Below are 14,780 nucleotides of genomic sequence, written 5' to 3' on the forward strand. Positions count from 1 at the left end.
CTAAACCGAAAGAACCGCCTAGCTCAAATCGATGGGGGTACTTTCGTAACTTACCCCACATTTCGGACAAGCGCGTCCCTAAGCCATGGTTCCCCACTCCCATCCCATCCGCCCACACATTTGTACAACGAGGCCGCTAAAACCCGCGAAGCCCCACACCCTCCTCCATCCGCCACCCAGCCGGAGCCTCTTCACCGATGACGTTGTCCACAACAACACCTCGACGTCCCTCATCCACCATACCGGATGAGGATCCGTCATCGATCTCGTCGTCCCACTGGTATAGCCACTCCGTCCTCCACCTCCAGGGAGTTGCCCCGATGTTCCCCTCGTCTTTTGCGCCACCTCCATTCCCACACTACCATCTTCACCTGCACCACCGAAAGAGTAGCATCATCACTGTTTCCTTGGAGGAAGCTGAGGCCTAATCGGCTCCACCAAAGAGGTTGTACACTAATCGTCGTATTTTCTTCTTGATTCGATCTCACGGTTCTGCCGGCGCTCGGTCCCGAGCTGACATGGCGCGGCTCCATCCACGGCGGCGTTGTCAGACACTTCCTCCACGGCGTCGCTCCCTCGGCAGCGACGTCCACATCAGTAGGATCTGCTGCTGCTTTAGCTCTCGCTCGTGCTGCTGCTCTACTCTTGCTCTCGGTCCCCTGCCTGGACCGCTCTTGCTCTTGCTCACGCTGCTGCTCTCGCTCTTGCTCTTGCTTGTGATGCTGCTCCGATTTGGCTACACTTCAGTTGACTGAATCGACTTTTGGTTTAGTTGATTTTCAGGGGGTGGGGGGTCGCCGGAGTTAAGGAAGAACCAGCCGTAGTGGGGAGGGGGGCTCGCCGGAGAGGTACCCCACTATCTATCTTAGGGTTCAGGGTGGGGGCGGTGGTGGGGCGGTGGCATGGGGATCACCGGAGAAAAAGCTCGGCACGGGGGGGGGGGGGCTAGAGGGATGGCCGGGGCAGTGTCGGACCGGCAGCGGGGAGTGGTTTCGGGGCGGGCAGGGCGGCGCACCGCTGGCCGTGGGCGGCGGGGGGGGGGGGGTGGCGGTTTGGCCGATGGTGGCTGGCGGCTTAGGGGGGTGGAGGTTGAAGATGAACTGCTACGCGACCAGCTGCCCCGGCTCTCGCACGCGCTGTTGCTACTACTTTTCTGCTACTAGTGCATTCAATTTCGACAGTAAAATTCAGTTTTGACCGCAAAATTCAGTTTCAATAGTTAAGTTCGGTTTCGACAGTTAAATTCAATTTCGACAGTTAAGTTCAGAGATGAGCGACTAATGTATTTTACATCTAGCACTTTGTGGTTATGTATTTTACGTCATCTATTGGAGATGCTATTAGAATTCCACTCAGGTTAACGTTGTCTTTCTTGTCCTGCTTCAGCCTCGGCGTCGTACAACTCACTGGATCTTCTTCCCCTCCCCCGGCAGCCAGGTCAGCCGGAGCATCCTCACCGACCAACCCAATCACGCTGAGATTGACATGGCTTCACCAAAGAGGTTGTACACTTGTTGCATCTCTTTTTTACTCTACATGTTATATATATTGTCCACTGAGCACACGTAGTAACATGAAATACAATTATTTTATCCTACTATATGATAAGCAGTGAGGTACCAGGAAACTTAGCTATCTGTGATGGACTCTCTTGAACGCCATCATTATTTATCTCTGCGCGTTTGAGCTGTGCATTTGTCGATGGGCCTGGGGGTTGAGCTAGTAGGTCAGTGGCCTGGGTCCAAAGTAGTATAATTAGCACAAAAACATTTTTTGAGTGTAGGCTTTTCCTTGCTCAAGCCTGCCTACTAGAATCGTCAGTGCTTGAAAGGAAAAGTGAAGGAAAAACATAGGAATTCAAAACTTTCCTATGGTACTACTATTCATGCATTTGGTTCAAAGGAATGGAGCAAAGGAAAAACTGTGGGATTTGTTTCTTTAGTGTATCCTTGAAAGAAAAAATGTAGGAATTTTAATTTCCACTTGTCCTCCTTTTCAAATTCCTATTCATGAAGCACAAGACTAAGAGATAGTATCATAATAGCATTATAACCATACATTTTCTTGTGGTTTGACTTAATCTCACCATGCTTCTTTGCATCATGTGATCTTCCAATTCTTGTGAACCAAACACCCAGATTGGTAGAAATCTTGTGATTTTAAATTCTCTGTTTTGCATGTTCACTCCTATCCTATTCCTGTCTATTTCCTATCCATGCATTGTTAGAATCCTCAAATTCAAATAAGCCCTTACACAATTACTTATGTTACAGATACGTGTCAAAGAAAACCTTGTGTGGTTAGTCCTGCTCCTGCTGCACTGTGTTCCACCCCAGCTCAGCTGCTTGAACGACGGAGGGGTTCACCACAACAGGGATCCGCTCTCCAGATTGTCTTTCGCCACCTCAGATCTTCTTCCCCACTGCCGGCAGCCACGACAACTGCATTACCATCATCAACTGAGCAGATGACCTTGAGGACTACATGGGTCCACAAGAGAGGTCGCACTCTTCAATGTCTGCTTACGTTATGCATGGCTTAATATGATGACATGCTACTTTATCATCGTGTTCACCTATTAGACTCCGAGTCAGGTCCAAGCTAATGCTGAAACTTGAGTTTTTAAATGGTTGTGGGGTACATATTGGGGCAGCAATCAATACTATCTGTCTACTATCTGGTTAATCTCGGATGTCTACTATGAGTTTCATGTTGGGTGCAAACAAACATTAAAGGAGCCATTATCTCTATTTTTTAACTAAAACTATTATTTGCCTGCTATCATTGGTTTTGGGTCTATCAACAGTTTGCTACCATCACTCTGGATTTGTGCATGCACTCCTTACATAATCTCACTATGTTTTATTCCTATGCATGTCAGTTATTGTACACAATGAAACTAAACATGTAGAGCAAAAGAGACGAGCCTTGCATGACAATAAAATTTCATGCAAACGTTGCTCCATGGTGGGCGCAAAGGTAGCCCCCCTCCACCCATTTCGGATTGTAATCAAGAGGAAGATAATTGTTCTGAGGGGGATTCAGAAGGGGAAGACCACTCCTATTTACCCCTTGAGGTCTTCGCTCTAACTTGGCATGCTGATGTTGGTAATATCATGCATATGGTGCCTTGCATTGCTTACTTTATACATCAAACATGTCATCTGCTTAGTTTAGACATGCTTTGTATGAATGCCGTCTGTTTAGTTTCTTCATCATATATGTGAATCATGCAATGCCATCTTGTTTAGCCAGGCATCATATATGTGAATTTTGCAATGCCACCCTAGTTAGCCAGTCATCTTATATGTGAATTATATCATGCCATCAATTTTTTACGATGTGTTAAATTTGTCAACAATTTTAGTACATTCAATTACTCTTCCTGTGCATCAGCCATTCGGCATGGTCATGGGAAGATCTGGAGTGGAAACAAGGTCTTCAGAGCAGACAATGCTACCTGAAAAAGCGCATGTCTTGCTGGTTACGGATAGCTCCTCAGAGGAGGATTCAGAGACAGATGACCAGTCCTATTCCCCCCCCCCCCCGAGGTGCATGCTCTAACTTGGCAGGGTTATGTTGCTCAATTCATGCATATGGTATCTTGCATTGCTATGTCATTTGCTTAGTTTAGACATGCTTTGTGTGAATGCCACATGTTTAGTGTCTAATTACCATATATGTGAATTATGCAATGCCATCTTGTTGCAAGACATTATATACGTGAATTATGCAATGCTATCTTGTTGCAAGGCATTATATATGTGAATTATGCAATGTCATGTTGTTTAGCCAAGCGTCATATATGTGAATTATATCATGTCGTCCTTTTTTTGTATTTCTTATTGCATTTGTCGACAATGTTTGTGTATTCAACTGCTCTTCCTGTGCATCAGCCATTTGAAAACAAGGTCTTCAGAGCACACAATGCTACCTGCTAAAGCAGATATCTTGCTGGTTACAGATAGCTCTTTAGAGGAGGATTCAGAGGCAGATGACCAGTCCTATTATCCCCCTGTGGTGTATGCTCAAACTTGGCAGGGTTATATTACTCATATCATGCATATGTTGTATTACAATGCTTAGTTTTTACATCATATACACAATATTGAATGACATCTCCTTAGTTGACACATCATATATGCGATTGCCCTCTGCTCACTTGCTTAGTATATAAATCATATATTTGAATTATATCATGCCATGAAGTTTACATAGACAGCATGTATCTAAATTATGGCATGTCAACCCATTTTCTAAAGACGTGATATAGTTATATCATCTCATCCTGTTTACATAGTCATCATATTTTGAATTATGTCATTCGATCCGTGAATTATATCATGCCATCATGTTTCCATCGACGGCATGTTTGTGATTTATGGCATGCCAACCACTTTAATAGACACATCGTATAGTTATATCATGTCATCATGTTTACATAGTCATCATATTTTGAAGTATGTCATTCTATCCTGTTTAGTTAGCCATCATACATGTGAAATTGTGTCATGCTATCCTGTTTAATTAGCCATCATATATGTGAAATTATGTCCTGCTATTCTGCTTGGTTAGACAACATAAATGTGAATTTTTTCATGCCCTGTTTTCTTCCCTACTATCCATTGCACATGTCTATCTTACAATGCCTGTACATTCAATTACTTTTCTTGTTTATCAGCCATTTCAATTGGAGGGGTGATGGCAGTATCTGTGGGAGTAAAAACACACTCTTCAGAAAAGATCGTGCTACCTATCGATGCAGATAGAACCATGGTTGTATTTGCCCAAGAACCAACCTCACCACACATAACCCAGACTCACGTAGATTGTACCCCAACCCAGTTGGACAGAGAACCAGCTACACCCCTTCTAACCCCAACCCCAGCAGATAGTAACCCAGTTCTAGTTGACACAACACCGTCTCCACCACAGAGCACCCAAACACGAGCAATTAGTAAGGCAACTGCAGTGCCCAAAGCACAAGGACCACCACTCTGAACCCCAAGTCAACGCTTAAAGCAGAAGAAGAATTGTTCTCACGTCAGGTTTCGTAGCTATGGTTCATACTACTTTGCTCTTGCATCACTATATTTACTCATACCAACTAATTTCAAATTTGAAGGATGCAATTAAAACTCCAATGACGCAACAAGTATGTTTTAAACCTGTTTTTTAACGTGTTTGCTGTTGTAGCTTGCTCTATGTTGATTTCAGTTTCAATTGAATAAACAGTTATATTCTCATGCCATGCACATTACAAGTGTTGTTATTGCTGTGTAGTTTCTCACACTTATATTCTGTCTATGCTGCTTTGTCTTAAATAGATATGATTCGAACTGTCTCTACCTTGATTTGGCAACATAAACTAGAATGATATAGTGTAACATCCCAATTTTCAATTTGGATGTTATACCTAGGTCATCATATGCATAACGTATTTTATTTGCACTTTGGTTGAGATCCTAGAAATCTTAAGCAACTCAAGGACCCAAGGAGAGAGTTGGGGATTTCATTTATTTTCATATTTGAATTTTCCTCAAATTTGAAAAGAGGATTAATTTGGTTTCAATATTTTTCTCTCCAATTATTTCCAAAATTTAAACTAAAAGAGAGAAGATAATAGGACTTCTTCAAAAAGAGTGGAATATTGGAGGAAATTTTTTAAAATCAAATAAATATTTTATTTGGATTTTATTTGAATTAGAAAAATATGCATTTTTTGAACATTGCATTTTAGGGCAGAAAAATGTTCACTTTGTTCTAAATATTTTATTTAGATGATGAAAATTATTTTTGGCATTTTAGGATTTTATTAGGATTTTATTTAAAAAAAGTTCTCCGCCCGACTCGGCCAAAGGCCCAGCCGAGCTGGGTCGCCGCCGCCTTCCACGCGCGGGAGACGCGCCGCCGCCGGACTCCACCGCCGCCGCCCCTCAACCAAGGAAGCCACCGCCCCCCCTTTATCTACGCCGCCACCCCCGGCCCCTCTCCACCCCAAGTTGCCCGTGCCGCCGCTTGCTGCCGCCCACCAGCCCGCATCGCCGCCGCCTGCTACCGCTGTTGCTCCGCCGCCGACGCCGCCCGCCCGCCCGCGTCGCCGCTCTCCGACACCGCACGCAGCCGCACGCCGCCCCGCCTCGCCGGATCTCGCCTCACCCCTGTAGTCCCGTTTTTTTCGAAGAATCGGTAAAAACCGACAAAACCGCCGCCTCGGTTTTTTTGTTAGATCGGTTTTTTTTCGGTTTTGCTAATTAGTGAACGTTCGTCTGAACGTTTCTGTTAGCGAACATTTTTCGTACGTTTGTCCCTGATAGCGAACGTTCGTTCGATAGTACTTTTCTTTTATTTTATTTTCGGCCAGGGACCTATCCGCGATTATTTTTATCGCGGATTAGCCCCTGATCTTCAAACGCTCGCAACTTTTTGCTCGCTTGTCCAAATCCAGTGAAACTAACGCCAAAATCTTTGTCTCAGACCCCTCTTTCCAGTTAACCAACTTGAACATGATTTTGACAATTTAAAATTTGGTTGTAAGGAGATTTGAATTTGAATTTCTTTTGACCGTAGTTTGAGATTCGTAGCTCCGATTTGATTGATTCTTTTTGCAAATCGAAGCTCTTCTCTTGTACTTTCAATTTGGATCTTTTATCTTGAGTTTTACCCTTGCATATATTTCTTGAGTGCTTATGTATGCTATTGTTTGTTTGCGATAGAGTTTCCGGAGTGCGAAGCGTGCTACTACGAGTCACTAGGGTTTTCAGATCGTCAGCAAGGCAAGTAACACTTTGATAATACCCCTTTATTACCCAATTTTTATGAATTAATTTCAAACCCTCAAACATTGCTTGAGTAGGAACAGTTTAACATGTGGGTATTGGGAAGTAGTTGTTGAGGTAGTACATATTGCCCTATTGAATTAAACCCTAGAGTTACTTCTACGTTATGCTTATACTGTTATGCTATGCTCATAGACGTGGTTTGGTTTGAGTGATTCTTGATAGTTGTGAGCATTATTAGGAACTAAGGGTTTATTTAAGGTGGCTACTTTAACACACATCTGGGTGGATTGTTTGTGGGCACCTGGGGTAATCCAGTGTTGTCTAAGGAGATCCCGGGGAATCCGTGTGATCATCCTATGGTCCGCCACCCAGGCTTAAAGGGATAATAAAATTATTCATACTAGAAACTTCTGTGTGCAGCCACAAGCCATTATGGGCTCTGGCATAGTTGAGTATGTTGTGTGACCTCTTTTAGTGGTAAACTAGCAGATGTAGGGGATTGTAGGTGGTACGATTTACCCGTCGAAAGGGCTAATGCTTCTGAAATACTGTGTCTCAGTCATCCGTTTCTCAAACATCATGCAGTGCAAGAAATCAAACGGAAGAGATCGAGTCTTGTGGGTAAAAGTGCGCAAACCTCTGCAGAGTGTACAAACTAATCATGGTTAGCCGTGTCCCCGGTTACGGACATCTTGAGTATCTGGTGCTTGAATTATTATGTTGATCTCATCACTTTACTTAATTAATTTGTTGGGTTAATGGTTATTAATTTTGGGATTGATATGGGGTTACCGTTCTCAATGTTTTCAACAAACTTGTAGTTAAATAAAATACATTCCTTTGTTGTAGGGAAAACTAGCTTTCTACAAAAATAACCATAGAGCCTCCACCAGCCAAATATGCATATAGTTATAGCTGCTACTTGTTCATTGCTCTACAGTGTTATTTTGCCAGCATATTCCATGTGCTGACCTATTTCAAGCTGCAACATATTATGTTGCAAACTTTTCAAACAAAGAGTAAGGTGCGCTAGGTCCTTGTCTTGCACTCAGCTATGCCGTTGGAGTTGATGGACTCATTTTACCGTCGAAGCCTTTCGATGTTATCTTAATTAGATGGCCTTTAGCCATATTATTGTAATAAGTACTCTCTTTTGAGATATTCGATGTAATAAGTGTGTGATTGAACTCTGTTATAAATCCTTCAAGTACTGTGTGTGTCAGCATTATCGATCTAGGGACGACACATATGCACAGAGATTTGACCTTTTGAGGTCGGATCGCTACAAGATGGTATCAGAGCACACGCTGACTGTAGGACGCGACTACTAAGATAAGCCTTAGGTCACTCTTATCTACTCATTTCTGACTCTTCTCCACTTTCCACTCTATAGATGGCGGATTCAAGGAACAAGTTTGCTCAACCGGATGAAGACACCCCTTCTGGACGACACTTGAAGGAGGCCACTAGATACCTGAACATCGGAATACCAAGCTTCACCGGGACCTACACCGCCACTCTACCAGAAGAAGAGCGCTGGACCATTCGAGTACATGTCCCAGGAAGGACATTCATACCAGTTACTGAGCCCATAGAGTTTTCCTTTGATGCACCAACCTGGAGTCTAGGAAAGAGCATGGCAGCTCACATCGCCATGGGACGCATCAGCCAAATTTACTGCAAGGATATTAAGGACACCATCTACCAGATATGTGGACACCGAGATGAGCAATGGGAGATGATCAGCACTAGGAGGGACAAGTCCATTGCAGCCTACATCTAGGAATTAAACCAACACATTCGTCATCAGGAGAACCAGATATGCGCCAGCATGATAGACCTGAAGAAGGTGATGACCAAGAACATGGAGCTAGAAGAGGAACTCAAGTCTACACGCGATGGATATGAAGAGGAAATTGCAGTTCTACTGGAGAAGAATGAAGATCTGAAGAAGAAGATAGGATTATTCATGGGAGACCCTGCTCCAGGAGGTGACGACCATCCCGAAGACTACATCATCATCGACGACACCGACTCTGACCCTGACAGTGATGATGACTATGAAGACGAAGCTGGAGCAGATATCATGGAATCTTCTTCTGATCAAAATTTCTAGTTGACCACCATATTATCAGTAGTATTCCCCCATGTATATAGGATAGTCCGAGTATTTTTTGTAATGGTAGTCAGATCGATTGTATGCCCTTGTTTGAATTGAGTGGTATGATATGATTGTGTTTGTCTCGTGTGCATATGGGTAGTGTTTTTCTCCTTAGACCTCACTCTATTCTAATCTCCCCCCTCTAAAACCTATCAGATGCCTCCGAGACATGACCCCGGATTTGTCTTCCCATCGGAGATCACTCAGTTGACCCAGCAGCAGAATGCCTTGATGCAGCTACTAGTCCAGAACCAAGGCAACAAGAACAACAATAACAACAACCCACCACCACCACCTCCAGTTGACAACTTAGCTCGTTTTCTGAGATTGAATCCGTCGGGGTTTTCTAGTAGCACCAAGCCGATTGTTGCTGATGACTGGCTCCACAGAATTGGAAGGGAGCTGACCACCGCAGGTTGCACAGATGCATAGAAGGTGCGCTTCACCGCACATCAATTGGATGGACCAGCAGCCTCATCGTGGGAGAATTAAACAGCCACTTTTCACATAGCCAATGTCACATGGGATCAGTTTCAGCAAGCTTTCCGTACCGCCCATGTCTCAACTGGAGCAACGAGTATGAAGAAGCGTGAGTTTCGCAACTTACGCCAGGGAAATCGTACTGTGGGGCAGTATGCGGATGAGTTTAGTAAGTTAGCTCATTATGCCCCGGATGATGTGGCCACAGATGCCGCGAAGCAGGAGAAGTTTATGGAAGGGCTGAATGATGAGCTGAGCATGTAGTTGATGGTGGAAACATTCAATAACTACCAGGATTTGGTAGATAGGGCCCTTATGATTGAAAGCAAACAGCAGCAGATAGAGAGCCGCAAATGGAAGTATGGACAGGGGAAGTACAATTCCGGAGCTCAGCAGAAGCCTCGCTTTACCCCTAACTCCGGAGGTTACACCCATAACCATGGAGGCCATACCCACAATGGAGGAAGCTCACATAACCACAGTGGGCCTAAGAATGGAAACAGGAATGGAGCAAGCAGCAACCAGAACCGTCACAACCCAGCAACGCCCGCCAAGAAGGACCTGAGCCATGTTACCTGTTACAAGTGGGGGAAGACTGGACATTACGCTAATGATTGCCCAGAGTTGAAGAATGGCAACGGAAATGGAAACTCTAGGAATAAGCCCAATCCCTTCACCAGAGGTCAGGTGAACCACATCAACATGGGGGAGGTTGAAGATCAGCTTTAATGCAGTGATCGGTAAGTTTTTTATTAAGTCATTTACCTCACTCGTTCTTTTTGACACTGGTGCATCGCATTCATTCATATCAAGGGGATTTGTGGACAAGTTTAAGTTGCCAACCTTAGCCCTTAGGTCACCCATGTTAGTAAGCTCGCCAGGAGCGGAGTATATGGCCAGCCGATGGTGCGATCGGTTACCCTTAACCATTGGTAGCCATGTTTTCCCCTCAGACCTAATAATTTTGGAGTCCCAAGGATTGGATATAATGTTAGGCATGGATTGGTTATCGAAGTATGGAGGAAACATCGATTGTGCTGGTAAGTCAATTTTACTCACCACCCCGGAGGGAAAAAGGATCAAGTATGTGTCTGGGCATGCGCCAAGGAGGACCCAAGTAAATTCTCTCTCGGGAGTTGTTCAGGAAGAAGTGCCTATTGTGAAGGATTACCCGGATGTATTTCCAGAGGAACTACCAGGCATGCCGCCAAATCGAGACATAGAATTTTTGATTGAGTTGTTGCCAGGCACCGGACCAATATCAAAGAGACCGTATCTGATGCCCGCAAATGATCTGGAGGACATTAAGAAGAAGATTAAAGATCTATTGGAGAAAGGTTACATCCGACCAAGTTCATCACCGTGGGGAGCCCCAGTGCTCTTAGTTGAGAAGAAGGATGGATCTTTGAGAACGGTTGTTGATTATCAGGCCTTGAATGAAGTGACGATCAAGAACAAGTGCCCACTACCGATGATCAATGATCTACTTGACTAGTTGCAAGGAGCTAAAGTATTCTCCAAGATCGATCTACGATCAGGATACCACCAACTGAAGATCCGAGAATAGGATATACCTAAGACAGCTTTTACCACAAGGTACGAGCTATATGAGTACACCGTCATCTCATTTGGACTGACTAATGCCCCTGCCTATTTTATGAGCATGATGAACAAGGTGTTCATGGAGTTTCTGGATAAGTTTGTAGTGGTGTTCATTGATGATATTTTGGTGTACTCGAAGAATGAAGAGGAACACAAGGAACACTTGCGCTTAGTTCTCGAGAAGCTCATGGAACATCAGTTATATGCCAAGTTTAGCAAGTGTGAGTTTTAGTTGAAGGAAGTTGGATTTCCTGGACAAGTTATATCAGGAGAAGGTATAGCAGTAGACCCCACCAAGGTTCAGTCTGTTGGAATCAGTTGCAGTTGGAATCAGTATTTTATCGCTCTCTGATTAAAAATGAAAATTATTCTTGTGAGCGCATACTTTCTGTTTTTTCAGCAAGATCAAATAACAATCATCCAAGAAGATCCTAAAGGCTTTACTTGGCACAAACACTAATTAAAACATAAAAAACACAATCATAACAGAGGATAGATGATTTATTTATTACTAAATAGGAACAAAAAGCAAAGAACAAAAATAAAATTGGGTTGCCTCCCAACAAGCGCTATCGTTTAACGCCCCTAGCTAGGCATAAAAACAAGAATAGATCTAGGTATTGTCATATTTGGTATGCAATCCATATATGGCTCTCATAATAGATTCATAATGTAATTTAATTTAATTTCTAGGAAAGTGTTCCATGCCTTTCCTTAACGGAAATTGGAATCTAATATTTCCTTCTTTCATGTCAATAATTGCACCAATCGTTCTAAGGAAAGGTCTACCAAGAATAATAGGACATGTAGGATTGCAATCTATATCAAGAACAATGAAATCTATGGGCGCATAATTCCTATTTGCAATAATAAGAACATCATCAATCCTTCCCATAGGTTTCTTGATGGTGGAATCCGCAAGATGCAAATGTTGGGTTCTATGGTAGGGTGCGTCGACTGCAAATTAAAATTTCCCTACGTACAGAACAACCAAGAACGTGCTACGGGAGATGGATCACAGTTCGTTACCACTAGACGCACAGTGTCGTGCAGCGGAAGAAGAGTTGGGGCAGCGTGTCTGCGTGGATCGTCTCCTCCTTGTCTGATCTCCCTCGTACAGCCGGTAGTCGGTTCCCACGTACAGGTTCTCCGGAGCGGCGCAAGTGCACCGCCTCTAATAGTTTCCGCACGTGCAGGAGGAACATCGTGCGGCGGACAGCTAGGTTCGATCACACAACCGGCTGCGAGTGGAGGTGTCTATTCGCAACACATGCAAACCCTAGTGACAGCGCTGAAGCGATCAACCGCGTGAGTGTGCGACACCTCCACTTTATATAGGCGTCCGTCGCGGGCACAACACTTGGGCCTTGCACGGAACATAAAAGCCCATAAGTCTACTTGGCCACAATCCGAATACAGCTCGGATCACATCCGACCAGTGTCCTCGGATCCGACCTCGTAGGTTCCTTCCCTTAAGCGCGTGACCCCTTAGGTTCAAGCCGGCTTGGTCGCAGTTCGGATCACCTCCGAACTGCACAGTTGGTAGCGGCCTCTAGCAAGGCATGCCGAACACCAAACAGACTATGAAGCTGGTTAGGCGAACCTGTAAATCATACTTCCATTCCTTTTGCCACACGATATATGTTGTCGGGCTCAAGGCGAGTCTGTCATCCTTGTGCTAGCCCGACCTCTTTCTCGTTTCAGTGATGCCGACCAAAAATCGGATTATCTCATAATCCTTGTCGCATGGCCATGCTTATCCTGGTCAAATCACACAAGGGGCCCAGAGTATATCTCTCCTGATCGGAGGGGCAAACCCCATTTTGCTCGACCACGTCTTGCAGCATGGTTCTGGACAAACCCAAAACCTACCTTTATAACTACCCAGTTACGGAGTAGCGTTTGGTCGGCCCAAAGCAAGTTTGTCACCATCGCGAGTATATGCGTTAGCTCAGGTCTTAGGACACAGAACATATGTTGTACTTGAGACTCACAAATGACATATCGCTGCGTCTCATAGTTGGGTCTCTCTGACTCGGACCTTATCTCGACTCGGATCCGACTACGTCTAATCCGACCAGATCCTTCCAAGTCCATATTATCCGGTTAACATCCAATGCTCCATGGCTAGTGAGACCAAGCCATCAACCGTGTCATATGCTAGTCTAGTTGGTTGCGTGTCCACACAGCCCTTTCGACTAGGGACCTTTTAGGACAGTCATCATACAATGCATAGTCCCATAAACAAGTCACGTACGTGCTTATACACATCATTGATAATGTCCAAGGACTATCTTTATTCATAAACACATAGGAAATATCATCATACATGATTGCCTCTAGGGCATATCTCCAACAGCAAATTTAAAGAACAATCATCAAATTCACGGAAACCTAACACATCACACAAAGTTTTTGGAATCGTGGAAACACTAGCACCCAAATCACATAAAGCATAGCATTCATAATCTTTAATCTTAATTTTAATAGTAGGTTCCCACTCATCATAAAGTTTTCTAGGAATAGAAACTTCTAGTTCAAGCTTTTCTTTATGGAATTGCATTAAAGCATCAACGATATGTTTATAAAAGCTTTGTTTTGATCATAAACATGAGGAGAATTTAGCACGGATTGCAACAAGGAAATACAATCTATCAAAGAGCAATTATCATAATTAAATTCCTTGAAATCCAAAATAGTGGGTTCATTGCTATGTAAAGTTTTGACCTCTTCAATCCCACTTTTACCAATTTTTGCATCAAGATCTAAAAACTCTGAATCGTTGGGACGCCTTCTAACTAAAGTTGACTCATCTCCAGTCCCATCTTTATCAAGATTCATATTGGCGAACAAAGACTTAATAGGAGACACACCAATCACTTTTAGATCTTCATCATTATTATCATGAAAACTAGAAGAACACGCCTTCACAAAGCAATCTTTTTTAGCATGCATCCTAGCGGTTCTTTCTTTACACTCATCAATGGAAATTCTCATGGTTTTGAGAGACTCATTGATATCATGCTTAGGCGGAATAGATCTAAGTTTCAAAGAATCAACATCAAGAGAAATTCTATCCACGTTCCTAGCCAACTCATCAATCTTAAGCAATTTTTCTTCAGGCAAAGCATTGAATTTTTTTGTGAACTCATAAATTCTTTAACACTAGTCTCAGAATCAGAGGGCATCTTATTAAAAATTCCATAAGAGTTGTTGTAGGAATTACCATAATTATTAGAGGAATTACTAGGAAGCGGCCTATAATTAAAATTCCCTCTATACGCGTTGTTGAAGGAAATATGCCCTAGAGGCAATAATAAAGTTATTATTTATTTCCTTATATCATGATAAATGTTTATTATTCATGCTAGAATTGTATTAACCGGAAACATAATACATGTGTGAATACATAGACAAACAGAGTGTCACTAGTATGCCTCTACTTGACTAGCTCGTTAATCAAAGATGGTTATGTTTCCTAACCATAAACAAAGAGTTGTTATTTGATTAACGGCATCACATCATTAGGTGAATGATCTGATTGACATGACCCATTCCATTAGCTTAGCACCCGATCGTTTAGTATGTTGCTATTGCTTTCTTCATGACTTATACAAGTTCCTATGACTATGAGATTATGCAACTCCCGTTTGTCGGAGGAACACTTTGTGTGCTACCAAACTTCACAACGTAAATGGGTGATTATAAAGGTGCTCTATAGGTGTCTCCAAAGGTACATGTTGGGTTGGCGTATT

The sequence above is a fragment of the Triticum urartu genome, chromosome 7A (assembly GCF_056163025.1).
Source record: "Triticum urartu cultivar PI428250 chromosome 7A, HENAU_Tu73, whole genome shotgun sequence".
Lineage (NCBI taxonomy): Eukaryota > Viridiplantae > Streptophyta > Magnoliopsida > Poales > Poaceae > Triticum > Triticum urartu.